The sequence below is a fragment of the Phyllostomus hastatus genome, unplaced genomic scaffold (genome assembly GCF_019186645.2).
Source record: "Phyllostomus hastatus isolate PE091 unplaced genomic scaffold, TTU_PhHast_1.1 phas_contig_30, whole genome shotgun sequence".
In the NCBI taxonomy this organism is placed as follows: Eukaryota; Metazoa; Chordata; class Mammalia; order Chiroptera; family Phyllostomidae; genus Phyllostomus; species Phyllostomus hastatus.
In genome coordinates this window covers 6829582-6847373 of record NW_025333841.1, presented here as the reverse complement: position 1 = coordinate 6847373, position 17792 = coordinate 6829582, and the positions used below count along the sequence as shown (strand labels likewise).

The following is a 17792-nucleotide window of genomic DNA, read 5'->3' as shown; positions in this document are numbered from 1 at the left end:
AGACACACCTAATAAGATTCTCAGAATTAATGTGTAATTGTGTCCACCTTTCCTTAGCTCTCTATTGTCTTCCCTTTCTTTCCTTTTGCTAAGCTTTAAGCAAAATACATTTAAAGCCAAATTATAATCATTCATTCTTTTTTCTCCCTTTAGAAATTCAAATGAGTGTTTTGTGCTGTATGCATAGAGTAAATGCAGTTATGGAAGGAGGAAGTCTCTCTCAAGCCAGCCAGTGGTGCATTTCTCTAATCACAAATAGGGTTTTAAATAGACAGATATACTCATTCACTCTTCCATAACAATTAATATCTAAAATTCCTCTTAGGAAAAAATACAAAAGAAGCATTTTTCAAAGAGTTTATGCTCAACAGCCAAACACCATGGAGTATGAGGAAACTCAAGAGCCCTGTCCCATCCGGAAAGAAAAGATCTCAACAGAAAGATCCCCAGCATAACTTTGTTAATTTTTAGAAAAGCATTAATGTCCAAGATAAGCTTTCAAATCCATGTCCTTCAAAAACATTGCTTAAAGAAATCTTACCTGAATACGACTTCCTTAACAAAGCCATGCTTCTTTATAAGCTGGTCCTACCCAGACAACTGCTGTCTACATTTGGAGCAGACACAGAGAGAGGAGATCAGAGAAAGTTTAAGGCATATCTGAAGTATTCTCCAAGGTACTGGCCAGAAGCATCAAGCCCTTACTCGCGGTATAGAGAGATCATTAATGGGCATTAGTGACAGACCATTATGACTCTCACAGATCATTAATGATTCATCATGTAGCGGTATTGTTCTGGCAACAATCAGACCACTGCTTGGACTCAGATATAAGCTTTTTTTAAGCCATACTATTTGCTTAAACTTATTATTTCCAAGCAGAAAATTGTGTTTTGCCTTCTAGAATTACAAAAAATAGTCTGTAATACAATCCCTCAGCACATTAGAGGCACTTCAGAAGCTAGCTGCCTTCTTTGGTAGATGCTTCTCTCACTGTCAGGAACATTGTAGTCTGAAAGGCTCCCCAATAGCTTTTGGGATGTAGAAAATGTGTCTTTTATTTTGAAATTAAATTATTGATGAACAGAAAATGCTACAAGCAAAATAGACATAAGAATTACAGTTGCTCAATCCTCTGTATCTATTACTTGTACAATGTTGAAATTCTACCTGAATTTTGAGTTTCCTGCCAAAAAACACATTTTCCTAGTTAAGTATTTTGTTAAAAATTCAGAGAATCTACTTGCAGCCTATGTCTAGGCTTTCAGCTAATTATAACAACAACAACAACAAAAAACCCTCCAAGAAACAAAGACTATTTTAGCATTATATAATATACATTACTGAAGCACTCAACAGTGTTAATATAAGAATCAAAATTTTAAGAAAAAGTGAAACCCCAAACCAAATTGCTATTCTTTTTATTTTTGCCTTATGAAAGATCTACTCTTTTGGTTAAAAATTAAAATGGAAATGGATATTCAGTTATTCTGGGAACAAATGAGCCTTTCCTATTGAACAGATTGGATTCTCCTGTGTGACTCTGGGAAAACTTCCCTTGAGTCAGAGCAAGAGGAAATCTGTCTCAAGGTCTGAATGTTGTCACTATCAATGAATATTGAAGACTTACTGACACCCACAAGGAGCTATATTTATTGAGTCCCACCAACACCCATACTCAGTGCTACATGGAAAGGAAGATGATGTATATCCAAAAGCATTCCATAAACTTACATAATTTTTTTCCTTAAGCTTCTCTGAATAATCAAAATTCCCTTGTGCTCTCTCCCTCCATTCTTCCATTCAAAACTAAGAGTGTAACAGACAGCTGCAAACATTAGCCCCTCCCAAAGAGATCCAGCCTCAAGTGAAATTGCTTTAGCTGTAGGACGGGATTTCAGCAGTAGGCAGAGAAGATGGAGAAAATTTGTTCTGCCCTGAAATTAAATATCCTCCCCCAGCCCCCACCAGCAGCCTACATCTCAAGAGCCTGAACATCAAGAGCTGTCAAAACACAAATGGGCCATAGAGTTGTTCCTCAGCAGGGCCAGCTTTCTGGAAGTGTGTCCTGTGCCATGGCACTGGACCCACTCTGAGAAAGACCCTGTACTTGGTTTTATGTTTTGCTGTTACTGTTTTAAAATTCTTAACAAATTTTGAACAAAGGGCCCTGGCTGGCGTAGCTCAGTGGATTGAGCTTGGGCTGCGAACCAGGCATCACAGGTTTAATTCCCAGCCAGGGCACATGCCTAGGTTGCAGGCCATGGCCCCCAGCAGCCGCACATTGATGTTTCTCTCTCTCTTTTTACTTCCCTTCCCTCTCTAAAAATAAATAAATAAAATCTTTTTTAAAAAGTAGTTTCTCTAATTTAAAAAATGAACAAAGGACAACATTTTTGATTGTTGTCCTTTGCACTGGGCCCTGCAAATTATGTAACCAGTCCTGTCCCTTAAGAAATCCGTTTGTTAACCAGTCAGTCATCCTTAGAGGGCCAGATGATTAGCTCCAGAGTGTGGCCAGGGCTCTTCTCCATTGTCCTGTGACTGGGAAGCTGAGCTAGTACTCAGGCCACCATGCACACAGTTGCTTATGCTCAGATCCATGTTTGCAAACCAAAATGGCTAATGGAAGAATTTAGACTTCCGTGAACTCCTTACACAGAAGAGATGTCAACTTCCTTTAAACAAAAATAGCAAACCCTAATATGGAGGCAGTCTGTCCCAGCCAATGTAAGAGCTCTTAAAAAAAGGCATTTCCCAAGGGACAAAATTAAGCCATCTCAATGAGTGGTCTTATCAGGTCTAGTAGAGAGACACAGTTTTTCTTTCAGATGTGCCGTAGCTTCTTGTGGCCCTGCAGGGGCTGCACCAGTCAATGCAGTGAGCAATGGGGTCCCCTGGGGGAGAGTAACTCAATCTTTGATGTCTAGACTGCACAGAAATAAACAAAGTGACAGCTGACATGGAGCCAAAATGCAAGACAGGTGGAATTTATTTCTGCTACTCTTTCTCTCTTAGCCGCCAAACTAATTCTCAGCCATTCCAAGCCTTCCTGCTACTCAGTGCTTTTGTGCTGCTCTCTGACTGTTGTAACTCCACTGCAGGAGTTAACCCCCTATTAGGCATGGCAGCCCTCTCAGGACTCCATTTTTTTATCTTCTCTTACATTCTGGGTCTCCCTATTTGCCTAGTCTGCAATGTGGCTGATCTTGGTCAGGTGTTATGGAGGCATGCAATATTGATTAAGCTAATTGACACATATTTGTAAATCAATGACAGCTGTCACAAAGGTGTTTTCATTTTGGGAAAACAAATAGTGCCTTGTTCTCCAATTGCCATCCTCTTCAGTAGTGGGACAAATTGAAGGATTTTAAACAGAAAGGCACAGAGGATGGTAGTGCTCACCTGTTCTATTGAGCCTTAGGGGTACAGGTTTGTGCTGATTCAGCCCAATGGCTCAAGAGACAACTCCTAAACCCACACACTAGACTGACTGAGTTCTTTGCATGCCCCATGCTTTTTTGTACCTTCACAGGTCTGTTCATGATCTTCCCTCAGCTGAGGACATCCTTCTCCCTTTGTCAGCTTACTTTCAAGTAGAACATCTTCTAGGAAGACTTTTCTGCCAGACTTTTCATGCCTCTCAGGTTGACCTTGGTATCCTTGGTCCTTTCACTGTCCCCAACATAAACTTCTATCATTGAACTATAACACTGGATTGCATTAAGCTGTTTACATGATCCGTCATTTATTGGACTATATGTGGCCAGAGTAGGGACCACATGCAATCGACAAGCACCTATGAATGAATAAACTCAATAGAGAATGGTATATCCTAAATGGTGAATGCAGTGGAAGCCTGAACCTGTGTGGCTGCCATAATTGTGACACATAAATATTCACAGGTTGTAGGGTAGAGTTTTGCATTAGTCAACATAGATAGGGGCTGCATGGGCAGTCTTCACTTCCTTTATGACAATTTCAATCCAGATCTAATCAATACTGGGGTCAGCACTCACTGATGTGTCACTCACCCTTTTCCAATAGTTGCCATCAGCAACCAACTCTCTCTTTCTGCCCATCTACCAAAGAGTAACCCTCTGAAGTCACAATCTATCATCTGCCCCTACAGGCAAAGTCCAACTAAACCAAAGTTGACAAATCTAGTTAGCTCTCTGGTGAGTCGCTTTTAATTCCAGCCTGAGATGTTACAGATCATGAAGCTTTCATTACACTGTGGCCAAGCAGCCCAAGTAAGCTTCGTCCCTTCCTGGAGGTCCCAATCAATACTCTGCCCTCCTCTTAGAGCCCAGACACATCAAAAGCAATAATGCCTGGTATTTAATCATTTCCCATTAAAATGCAAAGCTCTGTCTCCTGGTCCCCTTGACAGTTTAATTGTTTTAAAATGTCTACAGAAACTGATGTGAACAGATTCGTGGTATATTGTTTACTTCCTGTGCCACCATGGCCTCTTGGCTAATTAATAAAGAGCATTTTGTCAAAAATTGGGCATCTTGGTTGCACTGATCTCTCACTTTGGGAAGAATTTATGGGAGTAAGGGCAAATTCAGTTTACATTAAAAGTCACCAATGTGCACTGCCTGGTGTGGCTCCATATGATTCTGGAACAGGAAGTTCATGTGGACTGACTGCTGGCCTGGGAACCAAAGGGTTACTGGTTTGATTCCCAGTCAGGGCACATGCCTTGGTGGTGGCCCAGGTCCCCAGTTGGGGGTACATGAGAGGCAACCACACATTGATGTTTCTCTGTCTCTTTCTCCCTCCCTTCCTCTGTCTCTAAAAATAAATAAATAAATAAATAAATAAATCTTTTAAAAAATCACCAATGAGTTGAAAGTTTATGTTTACACAAAATTCTACATGCAGATGTTTATAGCAGCTTTATTTATAATCATCAAAACCTGGAAGCAAGCAAGATGTCCTTCAGTAGGTGAGTGCATAAATAACCTATGGCTCTTACAGAGTATGGATTATTCTGAACTAAACAAAAACAAGCTATAGTGCCAGGGAATGACATGCAGGAACCCAGTATGCATATTACTAGGTGAAATAAGCCAATCTGAAAAGGCTACATTCTGTGTGATTTTAACTATGACATTCTGGAAAAGCCAGGGAAATGGTTGCTAGGTGTTGGAGTGGGAGACAGACAGGGGATAGAGGGATGGATAGGCAGAGCAAACAGGAGTTTTAGGGCACTGAGAATTCTCTGCATGATACCATAATGATAGATACAGGTCATTATACAGCTGTCCACCCCCACAGAATGTACCACGCAAAGAGAGAACCATAATGTAAACTATGGACCTTGGGTGATTTTGATGTGTCAGTGTAAGTTCATCAATTGCAACAAATGTCCCACACTTGTGGGGGATGTTAATAAAGGGGGAGGAACAGGGAGTACATGGGAAATATATGTATCTGCCACTCAATTTTGTATGAATCTAAAACTGCTCTGAAAAAAAGTCTATTTAAAAAACAACAAATGGGTACTTAATATATTCCAGGAGTATATGTTTCCTCACTGAATCCTCATGACAACACTGTAAGGTTTGCTTTTCTTTTCTTTTCTTTTTCTTTTTTTCATGAGAGGAATCTCAGGCTAAGAGAGGTGAAGTTTCTTGCTAAATATCACATAGATGGCAACTGGCTGGAATACTGTTAAGGGGCTCAAAAGCTTGCTTGGTGGTTAAACAGTATACCCTGCATGGTTTCTCCCAACCTAGAGTCTTCATGATTCTGTGCTGCCTTCCTCCATAAAGCATCCTCCAGTGAATCCAATTGCCAGAAGTCCATCAGACCTGCCCATGTCACTTATTTCCTAAAATACTAATGAGTTCCAGGAAGGAAAGGAAATGCTGCATAGGGAACCCCTCACCCCAAGCAGGTGATGGGAACCACTGCTGTCAACTACCATAGCCTGCACCTCTCTCTCATTTTCTTTGATGGTAGCAGGAGCAGAGAGGCAGCTAGGGAGATTCCCCCTCTGCCCCATGAAAACAGGACCCAGCTTCAATAACAGCCCACTGGCTACTGTGCCTGCAACTCAAATCCCAGTCAGCATCACCAAGGCCCTGAGGTACAGAGGTACAGGTGAAGCCTTGGACACTCCTAGCAATGCCACCTAATTGGGTATTTTAATGTAATAGCCATAGATGTGCAAAAATATAGGTGGTGGAATTGGGGTGATGATCATTCCTTCATTGGACTATTATAAGAATTAAATGAGAAATTCATGTAAAGTGCTTAGGGCAGTGCCTAGCACACTGTGAGCAGTCAATAAAAGTTAGTCCTCTTCTCTTCCTCTTGGTCCCTTCTTGCCCACTTGCTTGTATTCCCTGTAATCTCTTAATTATCCTCCCTGACATTTTTGGCAGCATTTTTGTGGAAACTGATCAATAAGCAAGTGATCCATGAACATTAACTGAGTTCTGACAATGTACCTTTGCACAATGTACCTCTGCCATATGGAAGAGATACAAATGGAAAAAGCACACAGATTCCCACAGAGCTGAATCTGAAGGGGAAGATAAACATGAATACAGTTGAAATATATCACTCTGAACACAAACCCATAAGGAATATGTTGAAGGCAGACACTGGAGGTAAGATTTTGAAAACAAGATTCAATTTACCTAAGTCACTGATTATAAAAATTACAACTCCCCAAATATTGACTGTGTTGTATGTATTCCCCCATTATTGTTTCATAGATTCAAAACTGAAGTAGTGCACATAGCTGGTACCACTGTGTCTGTGGGTTCTTAGTAAGAAGAGCTAACAGCCCACCTCTGATACTTGGACAGGTTTTCTATAATTGTCTAATTTATGGTAGGTTTAAAAGCAACATAGCACATGCTTCTATTCTGCTCATTTCTGCTTCTGACATCATAGCGAATAACACCTAAATTTTAGGATGAAGAAATTCCGGATATACCACAAATCATGCATCTTTAAACTAAACATCTAGATCTTTTACAGGTGCCAGAAGAGGGGCTGTGTGCATGCACACCACATGTGTACACACGTGCACTGTATTAGCCGGAAGACATGTTCCAGGAACACATGATTTTCCACTATGCTGTAAGGGTTATTAATTTCTTTTAAAGATTGTACGCAATGCAGGGAAAATGGAAAAGTGATTTGGTTTCTGCAGTTTCTCTCTGAGGAAAAACATTAGGGGAGAAAGATTTCTCTTTGTGTTCATAGCACCACCTGGTGGACAGTTAGCATATTTCAGTTGCATACTAATCCTCTCACCCTGGCAATTTTGATTTTCCTCTTAAGAGTTCTATCGAAGGCCCTGGCAGGGTAGTTCACTTGGTTAGATCGCTGTCCTAATATGCCAAGGCTGTGGGTTAGATCTCCAATGAAGGCATAAATAAGTGGAACAACACAATGATGTTTCTGTCTCTCTAAAAATCAATAAAAATCAAAAAGTTTTATGGAGGGAGAAATTAAATATTAAGATTCTTCTAAACTCATATCTCATGAAAATAGGAAAATAATCCAATTACATTCCTTTTGGTCCACTTTACTCTGAAGATTCTATTGGCTGATTTTCAAATTAATGAAAAATACTTGCTTGTTTTAGGGAAACTTCCATTTCATTCTTTTAGTTAGCAAACATTTCCTGGGTGCCTATTACATGCAAGGCCTATTCTGGGTGCTTGAGACACAAGAATAAATAATCCCAGGTCCCTTCTGGGAAAGAGTTTGTTCCAAACCGAGTGTGATGGTCTTCCTCTAGCAGGCCATCTTCACAACAACAAGGCTGGGAGGTTATAGCAGACCTGGCAAGACTTCAAGAAGATGAGCAGGAACCAGAAACATTTCACAGAGCAGGTGACAATGGATCTGAGTGTGATAAGTCCCAAGGCAGATAGGGTTGGTGAGGGATGCAAGGTATTCCAGGCAGTAAAAATAAAGAGAGAAACACTTAGAGGTGTGAAAGAACCTGAAACCAGATGGGACACACCAGACACCAGACCAGAAAGGGATAAGAACAGGCACAGAGGAGAAGACTAGGAAGGCATAAGCTGAAGAAGTAGGCAGGGGATATTTAGAAACTCAGTTTAAGGAGTTTAGACTTTATTCAAAAGGTGATTGGATTTTATAACAGAAAAGATTAAAACTACTTTCAGAAAGGAAATTTGGGCTACAATGCAGAGAATATGAGGGGGAAGGCTGGTGGGAGGGAGCTCTGCTCAGTGATATCAGAGAGGTGATAAGGATGTAGGTTAATACTTTACTGTAAGGATGATAACTGGAATTGTAGGTTCCCTCCAAAGACTCCACTGAAGCTTGGATCATTGTGTATAAAACAAACACTGAACGATTATAGTTCTATTGACTACAAAACATTTGACTGAGGTTGAGGGAGGGGACAGGCAGTGATTACTTCAAATAGCCATTCAAGCTTCTCTTTGATTTGGTCAATACAATGCACAAAGGCCCCATTCCATCTGAAGATTCGCGAGGAAGAGAAAAGTTGTAAAAACTATGGGCCCCAGAGCCACACAGACTTGAAACCTGGTTATACTCTTCAGTGTAAGCTGTGCTTCCTTGAGCCTTTTTCCTCATCTCTCTGAGCCTCAGTTTCCAATGGTGTAAAATGGACTGTTATAATTGTATCTAAATATCTCATAGGGTGATTGTAAGAACTCAACTAGGTAATGTATATAAAGCACTTACTGTAGTGTCTGGCACACTTAAGCATGTGATAAAGATGACTTCATTTCCTCTTCCTCTTCCTTGTTTGTTGCGTTCAGGAACAAACTAGTCTTTTATAAGATGGCAAGTACACATGTTCCTTAGTGCCTCTCTAGGTTACTCTACCTTGGGCTAAGGAAAGCCTCTATTTGAAAGGTATCTGGTGATTTCAGCGGTTTGTGTCCCTCCTAACCAGGCAAGAGTCTAAGCTCTACACCTAGTGTTGAGAACAAGCCAGGTTCTCATGGTCCAGAGTCTGATTTGCATACCTGCCAATTCTCACTAGAAAGCATAGAGCCTGGAAACGAGGTTGGCACCGGAATCCTATGGGATTTCTAAGTCATCCAAGAAAGAGGTGAACAGGAAAAGACCCAGCCAAGAAGGGAGGCCAAGTGGATTTGGCATTACTGGGAGCAGATAGGTAGGCAGGTACGGGGAGGGAAAAAGCAGAGCTAGGCCTGAAGGAAATTCTTGAGTCAAGATGTACCACATGCAGCATTTTTTAATGTGATTCTCTGAGAGTTAGCACTTCCAAGTGAGTCCTGGAGAACATCAATTCAACCAAGATTCTATGACTAAAAAGACCCCATGATAAGGATGCTTGGGAAGGTGTATTCACCAGGCCCCACTCCTGGAGATTCCTATTATACATTTGGCATGATGAAAGTTATAATAAAACGAACAGTGCAGAAGTCTATTAACTTTGAGAAACTCTGGGTTAAACATACTAATTTGTCCCCAGAATCCTTTATTTCTCCCTATAACTACTGTTTCTTAATACCACTATTTAGTGAAAAACCCTTTCAGGACATACCAGGCTAATGTCTCCTGAGCACAGGTCTCTTTAGCCAGGACTGACAGACAGAACCACTCAGAGAGGCCCCCATTAGTGGCCCCCCAAGAGTCCTAATCTCAGGTTGGCATTGTATTCTCAATCCATGTATCAGATGGCCACAGAAGGATGGGGTCAGAAAGTGCCCTAGATAGCACCAACTCCATTATTTCTGGGTTCCAGGAGAAGGCTACCTCAGGGAAGTTTTGAATCCCTGATACTCAGAAAATGATAAAAGCAAAGTTCTTGAAGAAGGTAGTCTGCTTGACCTGGAGAGGATGGACCTTTGAAGCCTTCCACAGTGATTCTAAGTTTTTGAGGTAATGAAAGGATAAGAAGGGGAAGAACTCAAACATTGTCTCTCTAGCCCAAGTGTTCTCTGGGGCTTCCACTTGTCCCTGCCCAGCTCCAGCAGCATAAACTCCCTCCTTTAACACATGAGGTCATGGAAACTCGGAAAGTTGGATCACAGGTTGGGGTTACAACCAATACTGCTGTAGTGGTTCTGAGACAATTTAAACATAATTTCACTGTATTGCACATTTTTTAAATTAAAAAAATAGCCCTGGCTGCTGTAGCTCAGTGGACTGAGTGCTGGCCTGTGAACCAAAAGGTCACCAGTTCAATCCCCAGCCAGGACACGTGCCTGGGTTGCAGGCCAGGTCCCCAGGAGGGGAAGTATGAGAGGCAACCACAAACTGATGTTTCTCTCCCTCTCTTTCTCCCTCCCTTACCCTCTACCTAAAAATAAATAAATAAAATATTAAAAAATAAAAATATATATGTTTATTCATTAAAGGGGGGGAGAGGGAAACATGGATTGGTTGCCTTCTGTGTGCGTCTTGACTGGGGATCAAACCTGCAGACTTTTGGTATATGGGACAATGCTTCAATCAACTGAGCCACACAGGCCAAGGCTGACTTGCACAAAATTTAGATAACCTTGAGATGTGTACCTGTTATAGATTGAACTGTGTGTCCCCAATAATTCAGACATTGAAACTCTAGTTCTCAGTTTGGAGATAAGATCTTTAGGAAGATAATTAAGGTTAAATCAGATCTCAAGGGGGAGGCCCTAATCTGATAGGATTGGTGTCCTTATAAGAAAAGAAAGAGAGACTAGAGAGTACTCCCTCCCCTTGTCTGCTTCTTTCCTCCCCTCCCTCTACCCACATGTGCACAGAAGAAACACTATGTGATGACACAGAAAGAAGGTAACCGTCTGTACACCAGGAAGAGAAAACTCATCAGACACCAAAACTTATAGCACTTTAATCTTTAATGTCTAACTTCCAGAACAGTGGGAAATAAATTTTTATTGTTTAACCCACACAGTGTATGGTATTTTGTTATGGCAGTCCTAACAGACTATTACAATACCTGTTTTTTTGAAAAGCATACATACAGGGTCCAGCAGAAGTAAGGCTTGCTTGAGTGTGGTTGGTAGGGTAATAATATGGGTACAATATTTTATAGTTTTAATTTGAACATGTCACCTAAAATGTCATATGGTGTGCTTGAGTGTGATGTTATGTTACAGAAGTATATGCTTATGACTTTGTAATAAAATATTTTGTAATAAAAAGTTGGTGTTACTTGTGCCAGACCCTGTATATTTGTTATTTCCCTTAAAAGGAAAAAAAAACTTGACCGGGAGGACAAAATAACAATTCAAACTTGTAAAACTATATAATGCTTGGAAAAGTTGATGTTAACCAGAAGCAGTTTAAAAACAGAAATGCAATTTTAATGAAATAGAAATGAGGCAAAATTGCAATCTTCAAATGAAAAGTAAAATCAGTCTAATGAGGACTTAATCTGTACCTGGCTCTGTGCTTGGCTATAAGAGGCTGGGGTGGGCAACACAATATTGAATAAAATCTAGTCCCTTTCTTCAAGGAATTCAGCCCTTCATGGAGTAGACAGACAAGTAAACAGATATTAAGAAAGCAAAGTTGTATGCTATAGAGGCGGGGCATCTTACATATTGGTCAGGGTTTGGGAGGCTGGAGTCAGGGAAGGCATCCCAGAAGAGGTGGTAGTAAGCCAAGACTTGAGAAAAGAGCACGAGGCAACTGGGCAAAGAGAGTAACTGCCCTAGGAACTGGCAGAACCCATAAGAATCATTCAAAAGCTCTGCCCTAAGTAGCTCTTAGCTCCCAGAAGAGAGAGACCAATGCACACATAATGACCTTACAAGGTGGTAAGTGTGATGACAGATGTGTCACAAGGCATTCTGAAAGCACAGAGCAGGGTACCTACAAAGCCTAGCCTTTGGGTCTGTGAGGGATGGCTTATTCAGAGCAGGTGGAGGGAGCTAAGGTTTGAAGCCAGAGGTCATTAGTCAAGTCAGTTAGATGGAGGTGAGAAAAAATGTGGGGTTAAGAGAATTCCAGGCAGTGGGAACAACTAGAAAGACATACAAGCTTGAGATGGTTTGACATAGTTGAGAAATGCAAGCAGTTTGGAATGCTTACAGTGCAGACTTTCAGGAATAGGATGAGAGATAAAGTTGTGAAAAGTTGCTAGGGGCCAGATTATGTGGTGCCTCATGGACCAGGGAAACGGACTGGACACAATCTGGTGTGCCATGAGGAAACATACAAGGGTTTAAGCAAGGGAGAGGCCTGATCTGTTTGGCATTTTAGAGTGATTTCAGTGGCTGTAAGATGAAAGGCAGAGAGACCTTTTAAGAGGTTGTCAACTGGCCAGAGAGCAATTCAGGCAATGACACTGTGAATAGAGAAAATGGTGACAGATTTCAAAGTCAGTGTGGATGAAGAATTGAGAGAACTTGGTTATGGCCTGGAGATGGAAGGTATCAAGGAATCCTCTCAGGGATGTTCAACCTGTGTCCCATGGGCCATGAGTGGCCCAGGATGGCTATGAATGCAGCTCAACAAAAAATTGTAAATTCACTTAAAACCTTTTTTTGCTCATCAGTTTTCATTCGTGTTTGTGTATTTAATATGTGGCCCAAAACAACACTTATTCTCATGTGGCCCAGAGATGCCAAAAGGTTGGACACCCCGCTAAGGTTTCTGACTTGGTCAACTGGTTGATTGGAAAGTTGTCATTCATTAAGATGGGGGACCCTGGAACTCATTTTCCCAATTTTCTATTTTTACAGGTGAGAAAACTAAACTTGGCCAATATCATTCAAAAGATGAGTGATAGGTGACACTATAAACCAATGTTACTAATTCTTTGCCAACTAATTGTTTGCATGTGCCCATATGCAATTTAGTTTTGGACATGTCTGTGGGGGGCATGGCAGAGGAGATGATCTAGAATTAGTAGATTTCGAATACAGAAGAGGGACCTGGAGGGATAAAGTTTCTGGAGTGGAGAGCAAAGAGGTGGTAATGGCAGTCATGGATGGTGGAGTAGGTGAGATAAGATGCTTTAGGAAGGATGTATACAGTGAGATGAGAAGGAGTCTGAGGATGAAACCTAGAGAAACAATAACAGTTATAACAGGAAAGGAAGCAATCAAGTAGACTATGGAGGAATAGACAAAAAGGAGAAGGCAAATGCAGAAGTAGTGGTGACATAGAAACCAAGGAGGAAGAGAGGTCCAGGAAGGGAGAAGGGCTACCTGAAGGTTCAAGATGCCTTTGAAAGATCAAGTTAGTTCAGGATTGTTTGTGTCCACTGGCTTTTGTAATCAGTAGGCCTGTAGCAACCTTGGAGAAAGTGGTAGGGGCTGTGGCTTGAAGAAAGAAAGGGAGGTAAGGAAGTTACTGCCTTTCTCTCTCCTATTATCTGTACCCTCTGTTGTCCCTTGTCAACACAATATATTCATGCACTATTCTACAGATCAGCAGAATTTGGGCTCAAGGGGGCAGAAGAGAAAAATGGGTCCTCAAAGAATTTTTCCTCACTTTATTCCTACCTTAGTTCAGCGAGGCCCATGGTCAGAGGCACAGATAGGTTCTGACAGGAGTGGCGAGGTGCATGGCAGGTCCCTATATGTCTCAGAGTTGATTAGTTGGGGGAGTTAGTTCATAAAAAGATGCCACCCTTCAACTCCTCTAAGCATCTTTTACTCTTCCTTTTATACTATTTCCATTAATATCTTTTCTTCACAAGGTTAGTAAACCTATATTGTTGAAAGGCACCACTTTTGGATATGTCCTTAAAGAGTAATAATCTTTTCTGTTTTTGCTTTCCTCAATGTCTGTCAGCAGGAAATTCTGTTCACCAATTGGAACAGAATTTCCAGTAAGAACAGATCCTATGTATGGAGTACATCATTTTAAGTTAAATATATGACGGACATCCATGATCAAAAGTAATGGTGTGATGAGAGCAGAGTCTAATATCATTTCATCTAAGAAGTAGGGAATTAACCATGTTTGCCACTGTTATCATCATCATCACAATTATTATTTACTACACTTTTAAATTTATTTTTATAATCCCAAAGTGCAGATATGATTAATTATTCTATTTTATGAAGGATAAAACAAAGGCCCAGAATATGGGCAGTAGAACCTGCTCAGGTTCACAAGTCAGTAGCAGAACTTGGACTTGAATACATTCAATAATACAGTAAATATCATTAATTGATTGCCTATGACGCACCATAATCTAGAACAGTGTTCTCCCAAGTGGGATGCATGAGTCTCAGGAAAGGGCAAGACAATTGGCTATGGAAAGAATATTTTGGACCTTCAACTGTATTTATTTTTCTTACCAGTTTCTATTTGTGTCCTTGAGTATATTTTATAATATAAGCAGTTAAAATATAAACTGTATTAGATGCATTCACATACTTCATTTGTATATAAATAAATACTCATACTCAGATTGAGATGTGTGATCAAAAAGCTTGCAGGTAGCTTGTGTAGAGATAGTGATAAGCAAGACCTTACTGGCCCTGGCCTCCTACAATTCACACATAGGACCATCTGTCCCTGTGTCCATGTTCCTGAGCTTGTTGATTTCACACCACTTTGAAGTACCCAAATCCTTTGCGTTGTTGGGACCAATGCACAAACCATGAATTTAATTGACAATACAGTTTTTGGAACAATGTATTTTCCAGACCTTTATTCTCTGAGGCTATTTCTCATTATCAGAAAAAAAAAGTCAGAAGTATCTATGTTTGAACTAGCACCTTCCATTATTCATTTTTATTGATGATAATGTTTCTGATAGTTGAGACATGAAAAAAATTAAATTTGAAGTATGGACCCAGATAACTGACCATGTTATAGTTTAGTTCCAATTTTCACACCTTTCCTAAGCACTATTTGGCATTTATATGTTTAATCCATCCATTAATTCACTTATCCATTCATCAGTTATTTGTTAAGAGCATACTGGATTCCAGGCACTATTCTAGGCACTAAGGAATTCAAGCATTCAACTTGTATGTCAGCATATCTTAAATGTTTGCCTTTCCAAGAGCTAAGTGCTAAGGATTCTTTACGTATCTGGAGTGTTGTTTTGTTCCTTGTTTTGACTTTCTTGGCTACCAACAGCCAAAAAGGGAAGCACTTTCAGAGTTATTCAGATTTAAATGTCAAATGAGAATAGAGGAAGAAGATAAGAATTTGTTATTGGTAGAAATGAAGCCACCATTCCAGAAGTGGTTTTCCTTTTGATGGCTATGAGCTACACTTAGAATTTCTAGAGTGCAAAAATCAGGATGTGTCTGAATTATTAAGCATCTATCCTATCCAGTACACTGGAGTTTCAAGAGGGCCTAAGTCAGCTGAAAATAAACAATGCCAAACTATAAGACTCCCAAAACCTTTCAGATAAGAATGTGAATCCTATAACCATTCTGGCCTTTCTAGTTGTATGGCCAAATCTGGAAAATATTTCAGTCTAACTCTTAGCTCATTACTTTACCAAGTTAAGGGCCCTGAGCCTGCTGCCCTTAGAGAGGCCTGCTTGCACCACTGGGCCTTGGCTGGTGCCTGGTCACTTGGCTGGCAAACAGTTCCCTACACTGATATGAAACTTTCACTAAATGATAAAAGTGGCTCACTGCCTTTAAACAATTTTGAACAAACAATGTGGTTTATGTTGAATACCTACCTGTTTTCCTTCTGGGGCATCTGGAATTTTGGTTATACTAGACAGATGGTGTCTATGTGGTCAGCCCTCAGTAAAAACCCTGGGTACTGGGTCACTAATGAGCTTCCCTGGTAGATGACATTTCACATGCACTGTCACATGTGTTGCTGGGGAAAATAAGCAAGTCCTGTGTGTGTCCACTGGGAAAGGATTCTTGGAAGATTGTACCTGGTTTCCTCCAGAGTCCTCCCCATGCAACTCATCCCTTTGTTGACTTTGTATTTTTTAAAACTTTTTTTTTAGATTTTATTTATTTTTAGAGAGGGAGAGAAATATCAATGTGTGGTTGCCTCTTGAGTGCCCTCTACTAGGGACCTGCCCCACAAACCCAGGCATGTGACCTGACTGGGAATTGAACCAGTGACCCTCTGGTTCCCACACCAGCACTCAGTCCACTGAGCCACACCAGCCACGGTGCTCTGTATATTTTTGATGTAATAAATCTTAGCCATGAGTGTGACTAAATGCTGAGCCCTGTATGTCATTCTAATGAATCAATGAACCTCAGGGTGCTCTTGGCAACTCCTGACATAGCTTCTAGAATATACTCATCACAGTTCATGAAATAAACAAAATAGACTCAAATCCACTCTAGACTGTAAGATCCATGAGGACAATGACCTTGCTGGTTTCATTGACCACACTACCCTCAGTAGCTGGTACAGTGCCTAGCACACTAGAGATATTTGAAATATTCACAGAGTGCACAGATGAATGAAAGAATAAACTACAGAACTATGCAAGGTCAATTAAAGCCTTAAGACTATACTTATAAACTCGTTGTTAAAGGTAGAAGAATGGTTATTTTTAAAACTATTTTATTGTTTATGCTATTATAGTTATCCTATTTTTCCACCTTCATTCCCCTCCACCCAGTCTGCCTCCCACTTCCGTAGTCAGCCCCTATACTGTTGTCCATATCCATGGGTCCTTCATGTATGTTCTTTGGCTAATCCCTTTACCTTCCTTCAAGAAAAATGGTTAAATTCAGTATTGGTTCTGATGTTTACCTCAGGGTCCAACAATTTCTTGTGGAATATATGTCTTAAATTATAATAAAAGCTAATTAGAAAATATGACCTAATACATTAGCTTTCTTCTTTTGCATTTAGCATAGTACCTGGCATATATAAGACACTAAAATATGGTTATTTAATAAACACATTAATACAGACATAGACCAAGTTCAAACTCTATAATGTAATTGCTACATTAGTTTGTTCTTAGAATAAGAAATCAGTCTATACTGTGAAAATACATTCATTAGCAAGTCAAAAATTTGCATTTCTTTTCTGAAAAACTTATCTCTACTTCATAGCATCACTTATTTTTTGAACAAGATTTCAAAGCTTCTAGCTCTAACCCATTTATCATAATGATGAGGAAATGTCTCCTGTAGCTTAATGATGAGGAATCATCCAGACAAGGGAAGAACTTACTCAAAGTCTCAAGGAATCAGGCTACCCTCTTCACTGTACAAGATGTGTTATAGACTGAATTGTGTCCCCTCAGATTCATGTGTTGAAGTCCTAACTTCCAGTACCTCAGAATGTGACTGCACTTGGAAATAGGGCCTGGAAAGAGATGATTAAGTTAAAAGAAAGCCATTAGGATGGGCCATAATCCAAATGGAAAGGTGTCCATATATAAGAGGGAAACTGGACACACAAAGAGAGCCAGGGATGTGCACACACAGAGGGAGTCCACGTGAGGACACAGCAAGAACATGGCCATCTGCAAGCCAAGGAAAAAGGCCTCAGAAGAAACCAAACCTGCTAACACCTTGATCCTGGATTGCTAGTCTCCAGAACAGTGAGAAAATTAATTTCTGCTATTTAAGCCATTCTGTCTGTGGTATTTTGCTACGGCAGCCCCAGCACACTAACACAAGTGGTTTCTTATCCTTCTGATGACAGTGTTTGTTACACATCCCTATCAGACCAGACAACAGATAAGGCAGCTGGCAGTCAAAGATTCTAGGAGGCCTGGGCAGCGGATCCCTGCTCCAGCTGCCCAGTGAAATTTCAGGATGGAGGAGCCAATCCAGACAGTGGGAGCTGGGGGTGGGGGTCAGGGAGGAGCCTACCAGGGCTGCCGGTTTGAAGCAGGCCTGCTGTGTGCTGGTCATTAGCAGGCA

At 40.6% G+C, this 17792-nt stretch overlaps 1 protein-coding gene across 4 annotated transcripts in view; it reads right to left on the bottom strand.

Moving 5' to 3' along the window:
* Nucleotides 1-17792, bottom strand: part of FGF13 (fibroblast growth factor 13) — a 528114-nt gene that overhangs the window by 104017 nt on the left and 406305 nt on the right. The gene's annotated exons all lie outside the window — the stretch shown is intronic.